The sequence below is a fragment of the Durio zibethinus genome, chromosome 24 (assembly GCF_047325235.1).
Source record: "Durio zibethinus cultivar Kanyao isolate XHJ-2024 chromosome 24, ASM4732523v1, whole genome shotgun sequence".
NCBI classification, from domain to species: domain Eukaryota; kingdom Viridiplantae; phylum Streptophyta; class Magnoliopsida; order Malvales; family Malvaceae; genus Durio; species Durio zibethinus.
In genome coordinates, this window is record NC_143185.1 from 5272373 (window position 1) to 5297697 (window position 25325).

Here is a 25325-nt window from a genome sequence, read left to right on the forward strand (position 1 = left end):
AGAGCTTCATTTTTCTGATCCATTCAATCTCAAGAGTTTAAAAGAGAAGAGTGAAGGTGTTGTGGAAGAGACCAAGACCTGGGAATTCCTGAACTTCAGCTGGGAAAAAATTGACAATCATTTTGAACTTTCTCTCTATAAAATCCAGTGTTGGATAGATATCCAACTCTAAGCTTCATCACTCTGGTGCATTCTTCTGAAAAAAAAATTCAGTATTGCGTGGAAAACAGTGAGGTTTAGTAAAGGTTTTAATCAAATTAAGTATTATTTTTTTTTTTTTTTGCTAAATGAAAAGACTGAAAGATCAAATATAAGCTAACAAAGGCTCTGATTTCCCACTGTAAATCCAAACTTTTAAACAGCACACATCAAATGGAGCACGAGTTGCATGTGTAAAAACAATGGAACAAAGTTTGGATGAGGAAACTTTTTAAAATTATTTAAGTTCACGTGTATTATGATTTAAACATATCAAAATCTGAGAAGTTCTCAAGAGAGAGATGAAAAACAAGAATACAAATGACAATTGGATTAAAAATGTAACTTACTCAAGAAAAGAGAAGCCACCTAAACTGGGAATGGAAATCAGATTAGGACAATCTTCTATCACTAATGTTTTAAGCCTGGGGCATGCAGATAGTCCACCCTTTATCTCTCGTAATTCTTCACACTTTGTTACTTCAAACTTCAAAAGAGATTGAGATCCGCCGTCTAGAGGAATTGATATCAGATTAGGGCATTTCGTAATGCGTACCTGTTTTAGACATGTGGAGGCAAGTAGTCCCTCTTCTATTTTACATAATTTGTCACAATCCCTCTTCTATTTTACATAATTTGTCACAATCCCCCACGACAAGCTGTTGAAGAAAAGAGATACCACCCTCTACACTTGGAATGAACTTTAAGCTCCGACACCTATCTATTCTTAATATTTTGAGAGAAGAGGGAAATAGTTCTTCCCCTGTCCAACTCAACTCCTCGCACCAATGAATATTGAGTCTCTCCAGTGAAGAAAATCTACTCATTCTTGGAATCCTGCTTAACTTGTAACATTCTACAAATTGCAACTCTTTTAGTGAAAGGAAACACGGGTATTGCTGGCTCCACTTCTAACCATTCTTTTATTTTTTTCATATCCCTAAAGACGAAATATTCCAATGCTGGAAATAATGGGATTGGCATCTTCTCATCATCACCATCGCACCAATTGCTACCAAAATAAAATTCTTTTCCTATGCAACTCACATTATCTAAACCAAATGTTTTAAGAAATTTGAGATTGGGATATTGCCCCAGACTTGGAAGATACTTTAAATTCGGACAATCAAGTAGGTTCAACTCCAACAAATTTATGTGTTGAAAACATGCACTTGGACCACTAAAACTCTTCATTGCCAACCACGATGGGTAGTGCTCTCCCTTATAATCCTCAATGCTTAAGCTTTTCAAATTTGAGTGATGTTTCAACCCTTCCAATACTTCCTACATCGTTATTATAACCTTCCTTTCTCAAGCACGGCGTAAGCCATGAGTATCTCAACCGGTATAACTTTTTCTTCTCCCACAGTTTCGCTTCCCCAGCTTCTTCTTCGTTTGTAACATACTGGAGATTCAATATGGCCAATTCTCCTTTAAGTTCAGCGAAACATCCCAATTTCCCAGTCCCTTTTTTACCCACATTAAATATTGGCAAAGTTAATTGAAGACCAGTTAGACATCCGATCTCATAAGGAATATGTCTTGGATCATCGATATATAAATCCCTCAAGCTGACTAAATTTTTCATTCCTTCAGGAAGTTTTTCAAGAGAACTACAACCCTGCAATCTTAATGTCTGCAAATGGTTTGCCAACTGGTTTCAACTGAAACTTTGAAGATTTTTTTGAAATTTTATGGATGGAACTTGAACAAAGTTTTTTTCAAATTTAAAGATCTATAAGTTAGGAATTGAAGAAAAAATTTTGGCTCAATACAAGTTAGAATTCATCAAGATCTGATCAAAACATTGCAAAGAGGTCAAAAACTGAAACTGCCAAACAGTATTGATGGTCACGTGAAATCAATAGAAATTGAAGGTAAAAACATATGATTCTTGAAATTTCATTGAGAAAATCTGAAAGTATATTGAAAATTGATGCAAGAAAGTTAAATTTTCATGGAAATTAAAGGCAATTGGCTACCAAACAACATTATTTGGAAAGTAAGAAAATAAAAGTGCAGAGAAAATGAAGTGCAGAAATTTAAAACTAAAAATCTAAAAATATAAAAGCTCTTTATGGCTGGCCACTCTCCCCTATTTATAAGCAAATGAGAGGTGCTTCAGCCTCAAAAATGCAGCCATCTTTGTAGATTCTTCTTCCTCCCTTGTTTTACTCATTTGCTTGCTTGATTTTTTCCTTTAGCTTCCCCTTTACTTCAAGCCTTATTCCTATAATCCAATCAGCTCTAAGAAAACAGCATTATGGCCAACTAGATCCCTTCAAATGGCCAACTCAGCAAGTCTAATTGATCCTTTTTGAATCTCCACAATTGGCGCCAAAATGTCCTGATTATATGGCAATGCTTCCAACTATCAATATTGAAATTTGGCATTCTCTTTTTGGCGTCAATTATAACAATTGGTTTCTTCATTTTGCTAACAAAATTAAAGCCATTAAGTATATAAATTATGCATTATAAACCTTGGAAAAATTCTTGAAATTACAAATTCAAAATTAGCTTTCAATTACACTAATGTACCTATTACCTACCAAACAAATGTAAAAATACTACAAAGGTAATAATGCACTAATAAGTTAAAAATAACATTCCCAAATGAGATATATAAGAATTAAGACTTGAAATACGGTTCCATTAAACTAAATTATGCTAAGGAAATCATAGAAGAAAGGATTAAGAAGAACTCCCATAAATGACAACATAATACAAGCACACTAGTTTGGCCTTTTCTTTCTTTTAGCACCAAAAATCTTTTAAAATAAATCCAAAATCTCCAAAATTCTTCATTTTCCAAATTTTCACCTACACATTAAACATTTATGCATTTAGGAGTATTTTGTCCAAAATTCTCGAGGATCAAGCCAAAATTTCAAAGAAATTGTACTAAAAAAATGTAAGAAAGTGTTAAAATTTTAGTATAATCAACAACCTCTATGATTGTTGCTAGTGGCTAGTGCATAGAAAAAAAAAATCCAAAACTAGGAAAGTTCCTCCACAAAATTCTAAAATACCACATGGGAATTTTGTTTCACTAAAAAGAAAAATTTTAAATGGTATAAATAAACTAAAGAACTAAAAATAAAAATTAAGTTATTAAAAATATTTACCTTTAAAAGTTGAGATTAAATAACTTTGAAAGTTCTTTTAAACTTCAAAGTAGCGGCATTTTTTCATTTATACTTTAGTCTACATAAGAAATTAATTTTAAATAAAAAACCATTATAAAATTTGAAATATATAACAAATAAAAGGAAAACATGAAAGTTACTTATATTTTGCTTTTCTTTTAAGACCATAGAAATTTCATTACCAGTCATTACCACAAAGCAGCATTTGCACTGTATCAGTTCCTAAAGATGAACGAAATGCATTAATAACTCTACCACCAGCACTAAAAGTTGATTCTAAAATCACTGTGGTAATAGAAATAGACAATTTCACAAGCTATTTTGATAAAATTTGAAATTTAAGGTTATTTGCCTTCCACCACTCACATTACTCAAAATTTTCCTTACAAATAAACACTCATTCTTCCAAATATGTATCTACTTGATAAAATTCGAAACTTAAGGTTATTTGCCTTCCACCACTCGAAGGCATCATGTTCTTTAAAATTTTTCTTGCAAATAAATACCCTTTCTTTCAAATACGTATCTTATTCAAAATTAACATTATGAATTGTATCCACTCTGTTAACATAATTTTCATACTTTGACCTTTCTATTAAAACACTTTTTTTCTTCCTAATTCCACAAGTTACAAAAAACATTGGTGATAATACCAATTTTTTGTGCATCATTTTCTATAGATTTACCAACATTAGTTGTTGTATAAGCATTTACATATTTCTTATAAAGCTCATATAAGCTGTCATGCATAGTTTTAATATGTTTAGGAGCTTCCTTTCTAAAATAGATAACATGAAAGGTAAAGTCAATTAATGTTATCTTATTCCTAGGATATAGGAACAACAACAATAAAGATCAACAAATTATATTCACCCTAATACTTATCAAATTTATTTCACATTTGCATAACCATTAGTTTCATATAAGGTTTTTCACTTATAAATTTTTTATCCAATAATTCTTTTATACTTTAAAGCTTAGGAAGAAATAAAATTGATATTGGATATTCAGAACGTAATAATTATAAAAGAAATAAATATTCAAATTAAATAATATAAATCTATAACATAAATGAAAAAAGTTCTAAACTCGAAATATTAAATGTTAATTACTTAAGATGATGTTGGTAACTTCATTAAAAAGTGTTAAAAAGGAAAAAAAAAAAAGCCAAAAAGGAACAAACAAAGCCAAAAAGGAACAAACATCCTCTAATGTCACTCAATCTTCATCAGTTGGCAAGTTGGAGTAACTTGAATCTCTTATTTTATATCATGGAAATATTTCTTTGAACTCCAATACATATGACAACATAGCATATGTTGCATTATGCTTTGTGCAACAATCTAAAATCAACCTCTTATTAGGTAACTGAAGCTATTTAGCAATATCACTAACATATTCAAATTTAGAGTTGATGTTTTGATGTGTTTCACACTTTCCCTTACATTTTTAACTATTTCTTCAATCACAAAAAGACCATCATACACCAAAAGATTTAAGATGTGCACACAAAATAGAACATGAAATAATTTTTCATCCAAAGAAAGCCTTTAATGAAAAAAAAAATTGTCTTTCAACATCCTTATGGCTCATTGTAAGAACCACTATCCACACTAGTTGTGCATATTTTCCTTATTCTTGCAAGCATTTGTACAATACATCATAAATGACAACTTCATTATGAGTAAGAAGCACATCAACAAAGTTCTAAACATTTTTTTGCAGTTTTCAATCAAAGTCCACAAAATGAGTAGTCAACACTATGTATTGAATCTTTTAACCTGACTTTCACATATCAATCATAATGCTAATTTTGATCATTACTTATCCAACAATTAGTTTTCGTTGTTGCACGAGAAAGCTTTTGATAGTGGGGACTTGCAATTTTCATCAACAAAGTGAAAAGCTTATATTCAACAAATACAAATGGCAGTTCATAAACCATAATCATCTAAGACAAAATCTCTCTTAGCTTTGTTTGATCATAATTTCAAGATCGAATACAACTCATACTGTCTGATCTAGGTGTTTGTGACAACAAATAAAGATTGGTTTGCCCATGTTCAGTCAATTGACGTTTATGATAGCTAGTTAAATGCCCCTCATATTGTATTGTACCATCTTTGTTCTTGCCAAGCTTGATCTTACAATGATTACACTATACCTTTTCAGTCCCATCAGCAAGTTTCACTATTGTAAATTTTTGCCAAACCTTTGAATTCTTCTTTCATAATTTTTTCACATAATTGGCAATTTCAATTTCATCCTTTTCAATAGTATTATGTCTTTCAACATTGATTATTTCATTTCTCTCAACAGAAGTCATAGAAATTGATGAAGAATTAGCCACTATAGGAGTTTAGATTTTTAGTGGCACTTTTTTTAACATTTAGCAGCATTTATAAACACCACTAAAAGATTTATGACGTTTACAAAAAATATCAGTTAGAGTGCTGGCTATACATGTATCGTAAAAAATAACAGCATTTTTTTATAAAATGTCGCTATATTAACGGTGTTTGTATCTAAAAGACATCGTTATATTAGTGGCATTTGTATATGAAAAACACTGTTATATTAGTGACGTTTGTATTTAGAAAACGTCGTTATTTTAACGGTATTTGTATTTTGAGATGTTGTTAATTTAGTGACATTTTTATTAGAAAATTACCGTTACTTTGGTGGCGTTTGTATCAAAAAATCATCACTAATTTAACGATATTTTTCAATAAAAGTGCCACTACTTTTAGTAGCATTTTATGGTACAAATGTCACTAAATTATTCATTTAGCGATATTCTTGAATGCGAACGCTGTGAAATTACGAAATGTATTTTTTTAAAAAAAATTTTTTGTTAATATTTATTATTTTCATAAACAAACTTAAATTCAAAAACTGAAATTAATAAAAACTTAATTCATATTCCAATATGCATCTAATTAACACAAAGTTTAATAATTAGTATAATAACAATCAAATTTTTTAATACATTAACAAAGAAAATTAAAATGTATGAAATTGTTGACCGTATAGATTTTGAAGGCTGCTAATTGATGAATAAATTTTTTCACCTTAGTCACTAGCTTGTTCAAGAACCTACTAAATAATATCATACAATTTTTAACACTTTATAGTAAGCTTTTTTATATTAAAAAATATAAATATTTACTAAATATAATCCCTGAGTTGGTAGACCACCGAGATCAGTTCCTAGAATTGTTGCACAAAATTCATAAGATAATTGAATCAATCATGCAATTACTAAAATTTTGCACACTCTTGCTCTATTCTAACATGTTCTTCCTCAATTTTGGCATGCTCATGTTCTTTTTCTACTTTCATTTGCTGGAAACGTTGTTGCTTAGTTTACAACTACTCTCTCAATATCAAAATGTCTCGCGAAGATTAACTTGTTGAAAATGTAAATTGCTGAAAGCTACATCCATAGTAGGTAAATGGTGTTGAACCTAATCCAAGGCCTTGAACCCGTCCATGCCTTTCTTTTCCAACAACTTTTATGAATATTCGATTTTTCAATTCTTGCATGTTGAAAGAACCATTAGATGCTACTTCAATCTCAATAACCATTTTTTTTTTCGCTTTCTCCTGTAAATTAGTCATATACAACTATCAAGTTTAATGACTAATTGATAATATATTAAAAAGAGTAAATATTTACTTTTTGTTAAAATAGATGTTATAAATTACCATAATTTCTTATGTTTTGACATTTATGTAAAATCCGTCTTTTATTGTGTATGTTAAGCGAAAAAGTTTCACACATCCAATTTTACCACCCATATCAATTTCCTATACAAAAACATATGTTATTTGATAGGATACATATCAACCACAACTTATTCATGCATATCAAGCTTGTCAATCAAGTTTAAAAATTTTGAATAATTTTAATATCTTGTATTTATATTTTGGCCACTTAACAACACAATAGTTTTAAACAAACACAAACAATAAAAGTATTTTGGCCTTTCACATATATCGATCATGGAAACCAAATTCAATTATTTGGACAAGTTTAATATTATAGATTGAAGCCATTCAAATTGTTGAAAGCTATCCAAAAGTTTAGTTTGTATTTTTGCCTTTTAAAGGCAAAAATAGTCCAAAATCGACATAAACGATAATTTTTTCACCCATATCAATCGCAGAAACCAAGTTCAATCAATCAGACAAATTTAATATCAAGTATTGAAGCTATTCATACTGTTAAAATAGAATAATAACAACAAATTTGTATTTTTACCTAAATAGACGTAAACAATAACTTTTTCATACATATCATCTATGTCAACTAAGTTTAAAACTTTTGATAAATTTAATATCATGTATTGAAACTATCAAAACTATTAAAATAGAACACTAACTATTAATTTGTATATTTATCTTTTAACAGCATAAAAAGTTCATTTATTGGAATAAATTTAAAATCATAAACTTACTATTTCTTTCTGCTTTCTTTCAAAACTTTTTGATCTACTTGTATGGCTATATTTCTATTGCTTTCTGCTATCAATCCCAATCTATTCTGTTTTCTGTAATAAAAAGTAATTACGTATATGGTAGAAATACAAATATTACCAACTTAAAGCATAAAACACTTTTATTATTTCATTATACTATACAAAGTTATGAATTAGTACTTCTTATTTTCTTGAGAATCAAAATCTAACTAATTGTTCATATTGTCACCTAATCATATTACGGGGTAAACTTTCTATCATCGCCTCTACAGTAGTATTTTAATCAAAATACTTATTCTTCAAATTATGCTTATAATCTTTCCATTTCTTTCCCAATGACTTAAGCATAAATGAAGTTGGTATTTTAAGTACAAATCTTAACTGTAATAATAGAATAAGAAAAGTTTGAATAAGTAAACAAAATATAAAATAATTTTATTTTTATATGTAATTAATTATATTAATACCTCAATAAAGTTTAAAGCATCGGTCCTAACTTTTGTTGAAACTTTATGCCATGTTTCAAAATGAATAAGCAATTTCATTCCATTACAGGCAAGCATGCCTAGAAATCCAACCAATAGTTGAGCCTTTTCACCAATTAGTTGCCTATCAGAGTTTGTAAATACTACAATACACTCGTTCGAAAGTAATGCAAACAATTTCTTCAAAGTTGTCCGACCTCTAGTCTTCCGTTGACCATTGTTATTAATTGCAAAAAATGAAAAATAAATTTGTAAAATGGTAATACTTTTATCATTATAATCGAATTCTAAATATAGGGTATATGATACCTACATTCAAATTTAAAGCATAATCAATTAATGGGATACTATCTAAACTTGGACCTTCCGTATTGTCAGATCCAATATTAGATGAAGGGTTAGAAATGATTAAGTTAGTTCGACAGTACATTCATTCCCCTTCAAAAGATTTAGTCCATAGCTAATATCAACAGGTGCCGTAGATGGTTTTGACCTAATATCTCTTATATATATTCCTTTCAATCTACTCCTCCGTATTGTAGCTTACTTGCATCATAAAAATGAATATATAAAAAATATTAGTTTAGAATATATATATATAAAAACATTAAGAAGTTAAGAAATTATAACCTACGATATATAAAGAACATATCGATTTAATTAAATTAATAGATAATGTATGATTTATAATACAATAAATATACAATAATGAATGTGACATTAATTACATACAATCATTTACTACAATTAAACACTCGAATTACAAAATATAGATAATCCACCATGGTTCATAAATGTTTTCAGTAACATTTTTGGGGACCCACTGACTGTAGGTACTAGAGATATTTTCATCTAAGTTTTGTTCAGCTAAAGGACAACATTTAGTTCTATGTTCAACATCATCTCTGGTATCTAACCCCATATCAAATAAGTCTCTAAGTGTGTTTCGAAGAATAACAAACCAACCCAATTCTTTGAGATCTTCAGAATAAAAAATTTGTTTGACTTGAGATGAAAAAACATAAAGGTCATCGATGAGTTGTTGTCCAGTGTGAATTAATCGAGAAAAATTCACAAGTATAAATCCATACTGATATTTCTTAATACCCTTTACACTATTCACATCGCCCAATCACACCAAAATAAGGCAAGTTTTCACTTGCCATAATAATCCAACTCAATGATGTGATTAATCATGCCATAATAGTAAACATTTCTCTCTAAAGGGTTTGTGTCCCTAGCACTAGCATAGCTAATAGTTGATAAAGTAATAATAACTCCTGAATTTTGTGTACTTTTAAATCTCTCACAGGATTTAGTATGAAATCTAAATCCATTGATGATGAAACCTTTGTAGCGTTTCACAATCCTATTCGAACCTTGTGAAAGACACTTGACCTTTTCACTAACAAGCCTTCCACTGCAAACCTATAAAAGTGAAATAAATATATATATGTTATTAATATTAGCTATATCGTCAGCATTCTATGTAGATTTCTCATAATGGGAAGTATGGCATTACTTACAGTTGCTTCTAACCATTTATGACAGTTTTTTACGAGCAACTTATCAATCTCTCAAGGGTTTGATCATTGATAATGTGCAAGATCTCTCAAATTATTTTTATACTCATTACAAAGCATCATGATAAAGTATTAATAATAAAAAAAATACAATAAATTATGCTTAATATAATGAACAATTTCCTTGCTAAAAAACTTACTTGCGAAATGATTCAATTGAGTCATGATGAAAAAGAACATATCGATGTGCTTATGCTTAAGATTTATCATCTAACTCCACCATTTCAACTTTGTCTATTGGTTGTCTAAAACTTTGAAAAAGATAACTATAGGCGAGTCAGTATGCTGTATACCAATATTTCGTGATGGTCTATTAAATCTCGTTTCAACATCTTCCAAATAATGAAAACAAAATGTCATACATTTTTCTACTAAATATCCTTCAACAATAGAACCTTCCGGATAGCGTTTATTGCTACAATAAGACCTTAACCTCCATAAAAACCTATCGTATAAAATATTAGTCATAGTTCTTTTTAACTAGAATGGCATGATCATCAATAAAAACCTAATCAATCTATTAAACAATAATACCTTTCAATAGGAGACATCTATCGATAATAAATCGACCCATCGACTTTTGCTTCATATGAAATGTGGATAACCAAATGCATCATAATAGTGAAGAAGTTTGGAAGAAAAATCTTCTCTAAATGGCATAAAGTAATTGTGACTTGATCTTGAAGTTTGTTAAGCTCTTCTATATTCATTCATTTCCTACATAGAAATTTAAATATGTTACTCAATTCAATTATCACAGAAGTGACTTGCTTTGACATTGATGAACGTAAAGCAATTGGAAGTAAATCTTACGTCTAAATGTGATAATCATGTGACTTCAATGAAAAAAGTTTTCACTCCTTCAAATTCACACATCTCGATATATTTGACGTATAGCCATCCAAAACTTTGACATTTTTCAAAACCTTGCAAAACACATCTCTTTCAGCTTTAAAAATCCCAAAATAAGTAGTAGGCAATCGATATTTGCCATTAAGAAGGAACTTTAGTTGAAGGTCAAGGTGAATCCCTATATCAACTAGGTCAAGCTGACTCTTTAAGTTATTTTTTAATTTTCTATTCACATTGAGAATTGTCCCGATAAAATTTTTGTAAATATTTTTCTCTATGTATATCAAATCAAGGTTATAGCATAATAAATTATATTCTCAATAAGGTAACTCAAAAAAGATATTTCTTTTTTTTTACAACTCAAACTTATTGGGGTCATTTTTTTCATCGTCTTCTTTATCACTTTGAACATCAAAATCATCAACTTGAGTATTAGTATCACTAAGTTGCATAATATGGGCCCAGGCACTTTTAAAGATGTCCCTTACTCTTTTCTTTGATGGAGTCATGTTTTCATAAGTGAAATTGATATCTTTTAACTTTGATAAGATATTAGACCCACTGATTGGTAAAATCGATCTTCTCAACTATTCAGTTCCATCAAAGAGATATTTTTAGAATCTAAATCGTTGATTATCATCTAACCATCAATGATGTCCCCTGTAACAAAACTTCTTACCATTAGGTAACCACTTCGAACATGTATGTATAGCATAATATGGACAAGCATAATGAGCTTTTATACTCTAACCAGATAAATTCATATAAGCAAAAAAATCATTAATAGTCCATAATAAAGCAGCACACATATTAAAGTTTTCTTTTTTTTTATGCATCATAAGTTTTAACTCATTCCTATAATTATTTTAACTCTTTAATAAGAGGTTGTAAGTAGATGTTTATATCATTACTCAGACCTTTTATTTTAAATTATCATAGACTATATAAATGATTGTTATTTCATAGCAATCCATGATGATACATTGTAAAGAATCAATACAATTGGCCAAGTATTATAAGAAGTACTCATCATTTTGAATGGATTGAATCCATCAAATGCTAGTTCAAGCATAACATTTCATAATATTTTCGTAAACATTCTTCTCTATGTGCATCAAACTAAGGTTATGGCATAATAAGTTATATTCTCAATAAGGCAACTCAAAAAAGATACTTTTTTTCTACAACTCAGACTCATTAGGGTCATCTTCTTCATCATCCTCTTCATCACTTTGAATATCAAGGTCACCAACTTGAGTATCAGTATCACCAACTTGCATAATATGAGGCCAGACACCTTTAAAGATGTCCGTCACTCTTTTTCTTAATGGAGTCATTTTTTCATAAGTGAAATTGGTATATTTTAACTTTGACATGATATTAGATCCAATAATTGGTAAAGGCGATCTCTTCAACTTTTTAGTTTCATCAAAATGATTTTTTTGGAATTTAAATTGATGATTATCATCTAACCATTGACGATGTCCTATATAACATAACTTTCTACCATTAGGTAACCACTTTGAATATATCTATACACCACAATATGGACAACCATAATGACCTTTTATACTTCAACCAGATAAATTCGTATAAGCATAAAATCATTAATAATCCATAATAAAGCAACATGCATATTGAAATTCTCTTTTTTTTATGTATCATAGGTCTCAACTTCTTTTTATAATTGCTTTAACTCTTTAATAAAAAGTTGTAAATAGATGTCTATGTCATTACCTGACTTTTTTTTCTAAGAATTATCATAGACAATATAAATTATTGTTACTTTATAGTAATCTATGGTGATAAATTGTAAAGAATCAATAAAACTGGCCAAGTACTAAAAGAAGTACTCATCATTTTGAACGGGTTGAACCCATTAGATGCTAGTCCAAGCATAACATTTCAAAGATCAAACACAAAGTCTGAAAACTTAGAATAAAATGATTTCTTTGCCCAAGAATCTGTAAAATGCCTCAATAATCCATCATCTGTCCACTTTTTATAATACCACTTTATTGAATTTATAGTTTTGAAATATATGAAGAGTCGTTGAAATCTTAGCATTAATGGAAAATAGCGTAAAACCTTAACAGGCTTCTTTTTTACACAGACCTTATCACCATCCTTATTCAACATTTCATTGGAGTTTTTGTTCACCCAACGAGAAATACCACACAAATGATAAGATTCTTGATTTTTTCTATCACCCCAATATAGCCTACAATCATTGGGACAACTATGAATTTTCTCATATCCGATACTTAAATCCTTGATCATCTTCTTTAATTTCTTACAAGATTTAGAGATTTTTGCAAAAAAAAATATTTTTTTCATAAACTCTAATAATAATGTCAAAAAATTTCCTGTCATCCATATAAGCATTTCAAGTGAAAAAAATGAACACAAAAAGATAACCTTGAATGTTTCGATCCCTCATAAAGTTCTTCATTCATATCCACAAGCAACCTATAAAACTTTGATACTTCTCCTCCAAGTTTTTGGTTATCTACACCTATACCAGGTTCACCAAATTCATTCATTTCAATATTAGACTGATTAAATCCATCATTTTGGGGAGAAAGATTATGAAAATGTTGGTTATGGATGTTAAAAACATCTCGTAACATGTCTTTAATGTCATTTGCTATAAAAGGATTATGTTGGTATTAAACAGCTCTTAAAGTTAAAAGAACTATAGTGGAAGACCTTGACGGTACAAACTCTTCATGACGGTACAAACTCTTCATGAAATAAATCCAATACAAATTAAATGTTCAAAAATAACTTCACGCATTTACCAATCAATATTAGCACACTTCACACATGGGCATAATATTGTATTATCTTCACTTGTATTCTCAAATGTAAAATTAAGAAAATTTTTCACTTAATCTCTATACTCTTGACTTAATCTTGACTTTTACATCCAACTATTATCTGTTTAATACTTGTTACATTATCAGACCAAATGTATATAAATAATTTATATAAAAACAAACATGTAAAATACTTAAGTTTACTATGTTTTAAATAAAAGACAATAACAAGACCAGTACTTATAGAATACCAGAACTCCTTGTTGTAAAGTATTTTATCAACTACCTAATATTATGAATGTTAAAACTCTGCTGCTAACGTAAATAGTACCCTAAAGTATTTATAGTTGGGGTTGAAATAAGATAAAATAGATACAAAAAAAAATCAAAAAAATAAAAAAGAAAAAGAAGTGGATGCTGGGTTACAAATGGGTAATTGAGGAAGGCGGATTTTAGAAAAAATTATTTAAACAAAAAAAATCCCACAAAAGCTAAAAGAATAGTAGAATGACGTAAAAGCTAAAGTAAATAACTAATGAATAGTCAAAATAGGGTTTTAAAGGACAATGCTAGAATACTAAAAACTGAAGGAAAGGAAAAGTAAATTGTAGTTAGTATAAAAAAATAGTAAAATAATGAAGATGAAGCTTGAAGTTGGTGATTTGATGCACTAAGTTTAGGGACAATTTTATTTAACCAGATTATTGAAGGCGTTTACTAAGAAAATTACCTTTAATAATTTTCTCTTAACTATTTTTTTAAATAAATTACAAGTGCCTTCAACAGAGTCATAGTAAAATTGTTTGGGATTATTAAAGGCGTTTATGCCCTCAAAAACTCTTTCACTAATTTGTTTATTCCAAAAAAACACCTTGACTAATTCTTTTTAATTTTTGATGGAATTTATTGAAGGAATTTTTTGCATTAACTCTTTCAATAATTTTAAGGGAATTATTAAAAACGTCTTCTAATGAAAAACGTCTTCAATGTTCTACTACTCAAATTTTAAGATGGTCATTGAAAGCATTTATTCCAAAAAAAATACTTTCACTATTTCCTTTTAATCTTTGTACAAAAATATTAACAGCAGTTTTTGAGAACAAACGCCTTTAATAATTTTCTTTTAAAAATTTTATGGATTATTAAAGGCATATTCTAGTAAAAAACACATTTAATATTCCATTACTCAAATTTTGAAATGGTTAATGAAGGTGTTTATTCTAGAAAATACATTCAATAATTTCTTTTAATATTTGTACATAATTATTGAAGGCGTTTTTGATAACAAACGCCTTCAATAATTTTCTTTCAAAAATTTTTGAGATTATTAAAAGCGTATTCTAGTGAAAAACACCTTCAATATTTCACTACTCAAATTTTAATACAGTTAGTCAAGGCGTTTATTCTAGAAAAATGCCATAACTATTTCCTTTTAATTTTTGTATGTAATTATTGAAGGTGTTTTTTTAGAACAAACACCTTCAATAATTTTTTTTTTAAAATTTTATGGATTATTAAATGCGTCTTCTAGTGAAAAACGCCTTCAATTTTCTAGTACTCAAATTTTAAGACAGTTAGTGAAGGTGTTTATTCTAAAAAAATACCTTCAATAATATTTTTTAATTTTTGTACATAATTATTGAAGGCATTTTTAAAAACAAACACCTTCAATAATTTTCTTTCAAAAATTTTTAAGATTATTAAAGGTATCTTCTAGTGAAAAACGCCTTTAATATTTCACTACTCAAATTTTAAAATGGTTAGTGAATGCATTTATTCTAGAAAAATGCCTTCACTATTTCCTTTTAATTTTTGTATATAATTATTGAAGACATTTTTTTAGAACAAACACCTTCAATAATTTTCTTTTAAAAATTTTTGGGATTTTTAAAGATGTATTCTAGTGAAAAACACTTTCAATATACTAGTACTTAAATTTTAAGATGATTAGTGAAGGTGTTTATTAAAACAAAATGCCTTCAATAATTTCTTTTAATTTTTGTACATAATTATTAAAGGTGTTTTTAGAGAACAAACGCATTCAATAATTTCTTTTTAAAAATTTTTGGGATTATTAAAAGCGTCTTCTAGTGAAAAACGCCTTCAATATTCTAGTACTGAAATTTTAAGATGGTTATTGAAGGCATTTATTCCAGAAAAATACCTTCAATAATTTCTTTTAATTTTTGTGCATAATTATTGAAGGTGTTTTTTTTTGGAACAAACACCTTCAATAATTTTCTTTTAAAAATTTTTAGAATTATTAAAAGCATCTTCTAGTGAAACACGCCTTCAATATTTCATTATTCAAATTTTAAGATAGTTAGTCAAGGCGTTTATTCTAAAAAAATACCTTAACTAATTCTTTTTAATTTTTGTAAAAAATTATTAAAGGCATTTTCTAAAAATAAATACCTTCAATAATTTTTTTTTTTTGGATTAGTAAAGGCGTCTTTTAGTAAAAAAAACACCTTTAATAATCTTCAACTAAAATTTTAAGGGGATTATTGAAGGCATTTTTTCTAGAAAAATGCCTTCACTTATAATTTTTATATTCATTCCCCTGTCTTGAACATTAAAATCACAAACTGTTAGTATAGAGAATAATTAAAAGCTACATTAATCAAGCAAACCAAACCCATAAACACATTTCTACAAGACTTTTGGTTTCTTTATGCCTATCGTCACTACTGACCTTCAACAAATCAATGACGTGTACCTTTCTATTTACCGATATGTCTTTATTTTTTTTTGTTTATTGTATTATTCATATTATTTGATAGAGGTATTTTTTTTTGTTCCTTACTATTTACATATGCATATATATTTTTATTAATTTCACCATAAGCATAGTCATCCATACACCTTTCATTGCATGTATGCTATTTTTGTGTAGTTTTCTTTAAATATTGTGGTTTGCTAAATGGTATTATGTGATTTTTTTTGCTGAATGGTATTGTATGATATTGTATACTAAATCGTATATTGAATAGTTTGCTGAATGGTGTTCCTGAATAATTTGCTAAAGGGTGTTTTGAACATATTACTGATTGGTTTACTGAATGGTGTTTTTGTACGTAGTATGGTATTGGTTGTATTTAATTACATATAGTATCGAATTTAGATAGTCATTTTGTGTATTTTGTATAATTATGATCAAAATTACAAGTATTATAGACTTTGAACAACATAATTCTCCTTCTATTGAATATGCATAAGACACATTTGTAGGCCAAAAAAGAAAAAAAGGGATCGAAATAAATAAATTAATCTGAGTGACACAAAAATTCACATTGATTTCAATCAAAGTGGGTAGTCTATGTCTGAAAGAGCTACCAAGTTGGCTACTCATATTAGTGTCATTGTCTGTAGTAGGATTTCAATTACATATACCAATTGGTGATGAGTTCTTGATGATCTAAAAGATGATATATGGCAATCAATTGTGGTATGTTTATTCAACTATTTCGTAAATTTTGTTAAATGATCATTTAATTTAAATTCAATGTGTTCATATTAATTATGTTAAATTATTTAGGAATGGTTTGAAGTCCCAATTGATTGTAAAAAGATTATGTTGCAATCTGTTGAAGAAGCATTCAGAGACTTTAAAAGCAAATTGACAACCCAAGATATTTTACCGCTGGCTGATTAAAATGATGTATTGGTTATTCTACCTACATCATATGTAGATGTAATAAGTGTCAAGATTGGACAAAATTTATTCAATATCGACTTTCAGAAGATTTCTCTGTACGTAAACCTATTACCAAAAAATTGTTTATAAGTCTTTATGCAATATATCATTTGATCTTCATACGTGATTGACATAATTTCTTTCTTTTATAGAAAATCAAAGAAAACTAATAGAACATTCGGGCTAAACAATAATATTATCATCGGACAGCAAGAAAAGGATATGCAAATGTGAAGTATAAGCTTGTATGTATTCACATACTTGTTTTATACTCATCAATGAATATTTATGAATGTTCATTTAATACATTCTAATTCTTATATTATGGTAATTTAATAAGAATCAGTGAGCTCTGGCATCAAAGTTTTCGAATGCGATGTCTGAAAATAAAAACATATATGAAATAATGGATCCTTTATAGATAAAGCAATCGAAAAACTGGCAAAGAAATTGTATATATAACTATTTTTTTAATATCATGTATGATTAGTATTGTAGTTGTATGCATTACTGTATACTAGCTTGTATAGATTTATTGTTACAACTTATCTTATATTGTTTTTCAAGATGATTATGCTACCAAAGTTAAATTCGGTGAACTAGCAACCCAGTATGGCAAAGATCCATTGTCTTTAGCATTAGGCATTAAAGAAAGACCTGGTCGATTTTGTAGGGTTGGTAAATTTATCTTGCCATCAAAGTGTTTTAATAATTAACCTAAAACCCTGTGAATGACAAATGCACAATATAAAGCAATTATTGAGCAATAATAACAACGACTTGATGACCAGGAACAATGCCTCAATGAGCAACAATAAAGACTAGCTGTTTTGGAGGCCATGTTAGCAGCAATGCAGAATAACATGCCAGTAGGCTAGTCGGATAGCATCGTCCACGTAGGATAAGCTTCCGTTGCAAGTTAGATAATGAACCCAACCTTTGCTAACACCCATGAAATATGATTTTATTTATAAGTTTACTATTAATTTGTTTATTATATTTATTGATTTGATTTTAATACTTACATTTCATTAAATATTGTAGCAGGATGTTGGGACTCAGAGTATGACCCTTGTTCAAGCTACCATGGATGAGTTATCTAATTATTCAAAGAAAACTTCATAACTATTGAGTCTGAGGAAGGGTTATTTGATAAACCATCATTTTCTTATATTGGTGTGGAGGAGGTTAAAAAATTTTGTGAACTAGATGAATTATCAGCTATTAATATTATTGCTTATATGAGGTTAGCTTATAAATACAAATATGCACACTTAATATGTATTAATCTATATTATGGTATAATACTAACTAGTATTGTTGATTATTATTATGCAGCTTCCGATATAGAGAGCTCAAGTAGAGATAGTTGACCAACAGATTTAGATTTATTGATCCCAACTTCATTAGTGAGCAGAGTGACACAGTCGCTCATCATGCTAATCATGTGATTGAATGCATGAAAAGATTGACTGATTATTATTTGCTCCCGTATAATGCACCGTAAGTTATATTCATATAAAAAATTATTCCAACCTTACCTAAATTTGATATGATGCATAATCTGAGTATATCATTGTTATTATTTTGCAATCGTCATTGCATGCTTATAGTGATTGACACCAAATCCTTAATGCCATACTTACTTAATTCAGTTAATCCAATGATGATACCTAACCCTAAAATTTAAACTTTTTATAAAAAGGTGTTACACTTTATTATATTATATATCTTCTGTTTCTTCATAAGTAATTTTATTTATGTATTAAATAATTTTTTTCTTTTCAATTTAAGGTAATATCTACATTCAATAAAAAGGCAAAGAAACTAAAATATGTGTAATTACCGGTAAATATGAAATTTATTCTTTTATGCTAAGCTTGTGCAAATAAATATTTTTTAAACCCACTCAATTTAATTTTTAAGTACCTCATCAACTCGGTAATACTGAATGCAGATATTATGTCCTTCATTTTATGTGAAAGATAGTTTTATATGATTTTATGACCACATCATTCAAGGTTAGTATAAATTTCATAAACTCATTATATTTTCAAAAAAATAAAAAGCTAAATTATGTTCTCCTTTATTAACATTTACTTCTGGTTTTTTTTAATGGGAGAATAAAGAAAGCTTCACAGTAGAGGAAGTAGATGAAGTCCGTAAAGAATGGTATGAGTATGTATTTTCATTTATCAATATTGATAAACCTTGAGGTTAGACATTGTTGGTTGAATGTAAATATATAAGGAACAAATTGTTATAATGTTTTTAACATGCTATATTGAATGGAAAATTTAAGTTCGGAGGTTAGGGTATTAGTTTAATATTATTAGTATATATTTGTTTTATATGAATACACTATGTGTACTTAATATAGTATTGAGTATGATTATTTCAAAAAGGTATATTAATATGGCAACATTATCAGTTTTAAATTTGGATGTGTGGTCAATTTATTGAAATACAACAATGTTCATTATATAAATTCTAAAATGTAATTCATACTATCACATATATAAACTAAATATTTTTTGGGCATAAATATACAATTGACTTCAAATGTTTTCTAGGCATAAACTTACAATTGACTTGACATATACAATATCAAAAATATTTTTTGATGGGATTAATGAAGGTGTTTTTAGTAAAAAAAAATGCCTTAAATCATCCCTAACAAAATGTTATTGAAAGCGTTTTTAACTAAAACTGCCTTCAATAATCCTACCTAAAAATATATTGTGTGAAATATTAAAGGCGTCTTGAGAAAAAAATGCCTTCAAGAATCCATTCCAAATATTTTGTATGGATTATTGAAGGTATTTTTGACAAAAATCACCTTCAATAATCTCTATTAAAAATTTATTGATTGAATTATTAAAGGCACTTTCACTCAAAAACACCTTCAAGAATCTATTCCATATTTTTCCTATGGATTAAGGGTATATTTAGTAAGAAAATGCCTTGAATAATCTCTAACAAAATGTTATTGAAGGTATTTTTTACCAAAACTATCTTCAATAATCCCACCTAAAAATTTATTGTGTAGAATATTAAAAGCGTTTTGAGCTAAAAATATTTTTAAAAATCCATTCTAACTTTTTTGTATGGATTATTGAAAACATTTTTAAAAAAATCACTTTCAATAATACTAACTAAAAATTAATTGAATGGATTATTGAATGCGTTTTCAACCAAAAACACCTTCAAGAATCCGTTCCATATTTTTCCTATAGATTATTAAGGACGTTTTTCTGCTGGAAACGCATTGAATAATCCCTAACAAAATGTTATTGAAGGTATTTTTGATAAAAATTGCTTTCAATAATCCGACCATTCAAATTTATTGTGTGGATGATTAAAGGTGTTTTGAGCCAAAAATGCCTTTAAGAATTCGTTTCAACTTTTGTGTATAGATTATTGAAAGCGTTTTTGATAAAAATCACCTTTAATAATCCAAACTAAAAATTTATTGATTGGATTATTGAAGGTGAGTTTGGTAAAAAATACCTTCAATAATCAATTATATATTTTTTCTATAGATTATTAAGGGCATTTCTCTACTAAAAACGTCTTCAATATTCTCTCCAAAATTTTTTAAATCGATTGGTGAAGGCATTTTTGCCCAAAAAACGCCTAGAATAATCAATTATAAATAATCTCTCCAAAAAACTAAAAAAGGCTGAAGGGAGGGATCAAACATGCAACCTTATGATTAACATCTATATGATCATAAAATTTTGATAGGATATTTATTGAAGGTATTTTTTTTACTAAAAACACCTTCAATAAGCTTATAAAATTTTTTCGTGAAATTATTGAAGGCATTTCTTGTAGATTATGCTTTCAATAATCACATACATTTTTTATGAGGGGATTATTGAATGTGTTGTCTGTCAAAAATGCCTTCAGTAATTCCCTATCAATATTTTTAAAAGGATTATTCAAGCCATTTTCTGGTAAAAACTCCTTTAGTATTCACTTAAATTTTTAAGACAGGATTATTCAAGGCATTTTAATCGATAAACACCGCTAATATCAGGTCTTGGGTGACGTTTATAAGTAACAACGCCACTATTTGAATATTTAGTGGTGTTTTAATAATAAATATCTTAAGTTTTATAAAAATACGGAAGCTAGCGACATTTGTAAGTGAAACGACATTACAAAACTACCACTAATCTTTCATTTTCTTATAGTGAGCATTGGAATAAGAAGAATAAAAACTTTCCAAAGCTACAAGTAATTAAAAAGTTGGAGTTGAACTAGTATGATTTTGTGGTGAGTAACAAGATATACCTAAAAATTCATATTTATATCATTATTAATGAGTAAAAAATATATAAAAAAGTTTCAAAAGAATCAAATAGTATTTTAAAAAATATAAATATAAGCAAGTATTATTATTTAGCAATTTTACTTATTTATATATAAATAAACATGAAAAAGGTAGCTTATTTAAATAACTCTTCTTGTATGTGCTAATTTGTTCTTAAAAAAAGTTGAAATTAGGGATAAAGAAAGCACAAATAATAAAAGAACCCACAAATTAGTTAAAATCTTGTAATGAAAATAACCTAGAAAATAGAGATAAAAAGAGAAAATACCACAAAATAATGGTTACTAAATAGAGAGTGTCTCTCCTGAACTTGTTAAGACCTCCTCAAAGATCATTTTTTTGGAGAGAATGCTAAAGAGAGTGGTTCTTAATAGAGATAAGAGATAGGCATTGCTAAAGTTTACTATAAAGAGAAAAATAAAAAAAAGTACTCTCAACATAACAACATACTCATAATGATGAAGCAAAGCTGAAAAGTGCAAATTAAAGATAGAACAATGGACTCGTGGTGTTGGAGCTTTTGACCTAACAACAAAATCACATTGTTTATATTCTTAGAAAGCAAAATCACATTTGTATACATTTGGTTTACATTCAAACTAGAAATAGGATTTGTCTTCTTGTATTTGTGTAGTTTAAGACTCAGTAAACATGTATGTATATATAGCAAAAAGAGTTGAAAAAATTATATAAGAGACTGACAATTGTAATATATACTTTTAGAAAATAATATATGATAAAGAGAACAAAAAGTTGATGGCTGCTTGAGATATAAATGGTTGAGTAGTGTTTAGATTACTTGCAAATGGTTGGGTTAGTAAATAGCAAAGAGTCAAAGTTAGGAAACAAATCTGAGTTTACAATAGCCCATATATATTCTAGGAAACAATAAAAGTTAGGAAACAAATGTGGGTTCACTACAACCCATAGATATTCTTAGCCTATAACTTTTGAGTTATTAGTTGAAACCTTTACGACTTGCTTTATATGTGTTGTACTAGAATTTTGAGTTTTGACTAGTTAATAATGGCATTAGGCTTAGGCAGAAGGAAATTCCATGCATTTGCAGGCTTTTTAACACAATCTTGGCTACCATTTAACATTTAAATTTTAAATCGGCAAATAAAATGCTTTGAAAGACTGAAACTCAAAAGGAATATATATGTTAGTTAGTGTTGAATTTTTGCTTAACAAAAATTGGAATGAATTTAAAGAAAACACAAACCAAATAGGCAGCCACCTTCAACGGATTGGTGGTATAGCCCAGAAAGGAATGATTTCAAATACTATTTCACTTGACCACACTAAAATCAAATAGCACTATTGAGGAAAAAATCAAACAACAAGTATTAAAGGAGACATGATGTTTATTATGCAGTTTTAGAAGGGTTTGAGCTTAAATTAGGATCTAATTTTCAATCTTGAATAGAAAACATTACATGATGAGGAACAGGCGAAGAGCAATGATTCAAGATGAGATGAGGCAGGATCTGCAAGGAATGAGAGGAAAACAACGACGGTGACAACAGCTAGTGAAAGAAAGGAATTGCATGTAATGCACCCATATATATCCATCTCCACGTCCTGCAATAAGGAATTTGACAATAAGTGATTGAAGTATCATTACCAATTTCCTCAAATGCCTGATGGGAACTTCTTTTAAATTGTTGAAGAAAGCCTTCCGTCATCCAAAGCTGGATTAATTATTGCTCCTTTTGGATGCGGAAATCTTTAGGAAAAATAGAACAATATGCAAAACATTGCTTTAAAGATGGAGAAGGCAAGCGATCAAAACTTAATTTTAAAACACGTACAACCGCTTCATCTCTTTCTAGAGAACCCCAAAGAGGACTATCTCAGATTTTTTCACACTCAACTTTATCCCGCTTATTGCACATTGTTCCACCTAAAACATTTGCCACCAATGGCACACCTTCACATTTTTTACCGATAGCCTCCCCAATATCTTCCGATTCCACAGATGTTAAAGAGTTTTGGAATGCTTATTATTATTATTATTATTATTATTATTATAGCCCAACACTCATCATCTTTCAGTAGCTCAAGAGGATAACTATTTTCATGAGGTATTTCCATTACCACTGCAACATTTTGATTACGAGTTGTGACAAGAATGCTACTCCTAATTTTATTTCATTTATTCCCAGCAAATTACCCCTTAAGACCTCCCATTTGCTACGATCTACATTCCACACATCATCAAGTACGAGAAGGTGGGTTTTCCCTTCCGAGTTTTTTTGTATTTTCTGGAGTATAGCATCCATATGTTTCATGTCACAAGCTTTCCCAGTTAGAGATTCTAACATCTCCTGTAAAATCCTAGAGACATCAAAATTTTTAGCTACACACAGCCACATTATTTCATGAAAATAATTCTTTACTTTGTCATTTTTGCGTACACACTGTGCTAAAGTAGTTTTCCCCGAGCCCGCGATACCTACTATGGATACTAATGAGAAAGTTTATTGAGTGCTTGAGCCAATCAACAGATCAACTATTCTTGAAACATCAGCTTCCCTTCCAACAACTCGTGATGAGTCACCGAAGGAGTCAGTGATTCCTACTCCACTAAATACTGGAGCCGCATTTTGAACTCTTTGTTGGAGCCCAAGTTTGAAGGCCCGATCAATAATTCTATCCAGGGATATGTTAATATTCTTAACATTTTTAGCCATATTTGGAGTCAATGTCATGGGAATTTTGAAGAGGGAAAAGTAGTTGCTGCCCTGTGTTCTCTTTCGGGTGTCCACCTTAATTCGAATATGTTCTTAAGCAAACTCATCCAATGCATCATCCGCCTTAGTAGCAATACCTCTGAGCTCTACCAACCAAGCTTTGACAGGCTCATCAAGTTGTCGCCCCTCTGCATCTTGCAAAAAAGCTAATGTTAGAGCAACGGAGGCATAGAGCTGGTTCAGGTCGTCCTCAAAATCGCATGCGAGGTCGATGTGTCCTTCAATGAATAAGATAACCTTGGATAGAGCCACATCTACGGTAGCACTGATGGCAGCTTCAACCATTTTTGTTTCAGGCACTGGTCAAGAATTAAGAAAACGCTTGTTGATTTCAACAAAGATCTGAATGACAAGGAAAGAGAATGGTGTCATTGTCCCTAATTACCATAGAATTGGTTTCTTTGTTTCTTGGCTTCATAAGTTAGATTGGAATAAATCTTTATTAGCTTATTCAAAGCCCAAAATGAGTCTATAATAATTCACTATCAAGGAAAAGGCAACGATGCAACCATAAGTATTTATCTCAAGCTTTAATTAAAATGATACAAATTCGGCATAATTATGCATGATTTACCTATCCAACTTGTGTAAAAAATGCATTTAAAGTATTACCAACTTTTATTATGCAATTACTTATTAAACTATCATTAAGTTTGTGAAATTAACGAATTTGATTATATGGTATGTTATTAATAAATAAATCTTGATTATGAATCTTTTGCAAAATAGATATGATTTATAAGTATTTTGTATTGGTAGAAGTAAAAGGGAAAAGAATAAATGGTTAGATTGAAAGATACACGATATTAATTAACATATTTTTTCTTAAATTAGATTGTTGTATTGATAAATTGTGATTCTAGGGCTTGGGTTTAGAGACGTTAAAATAACTTTTTTTTATAATTTTACCTTCCATCATATTTAAAATTTTTGTAACTCTTTCTTCGAAAGTTAGGATATTTTAAA

General features: G+C 28.9%; 1 pseudogene; it reads right to left on the bottom strand.

The window, feature by feature from the left end:
* Positions 1-544: 544 nt before the first annotated feature.
* On the bottom strand, positions 545-24821 carry LOC149511881 (putative disease resistance protein RGA3; annotated as a pseudogene).
* Positions 24822-25325: the final 504 nt, after the last annotated feature.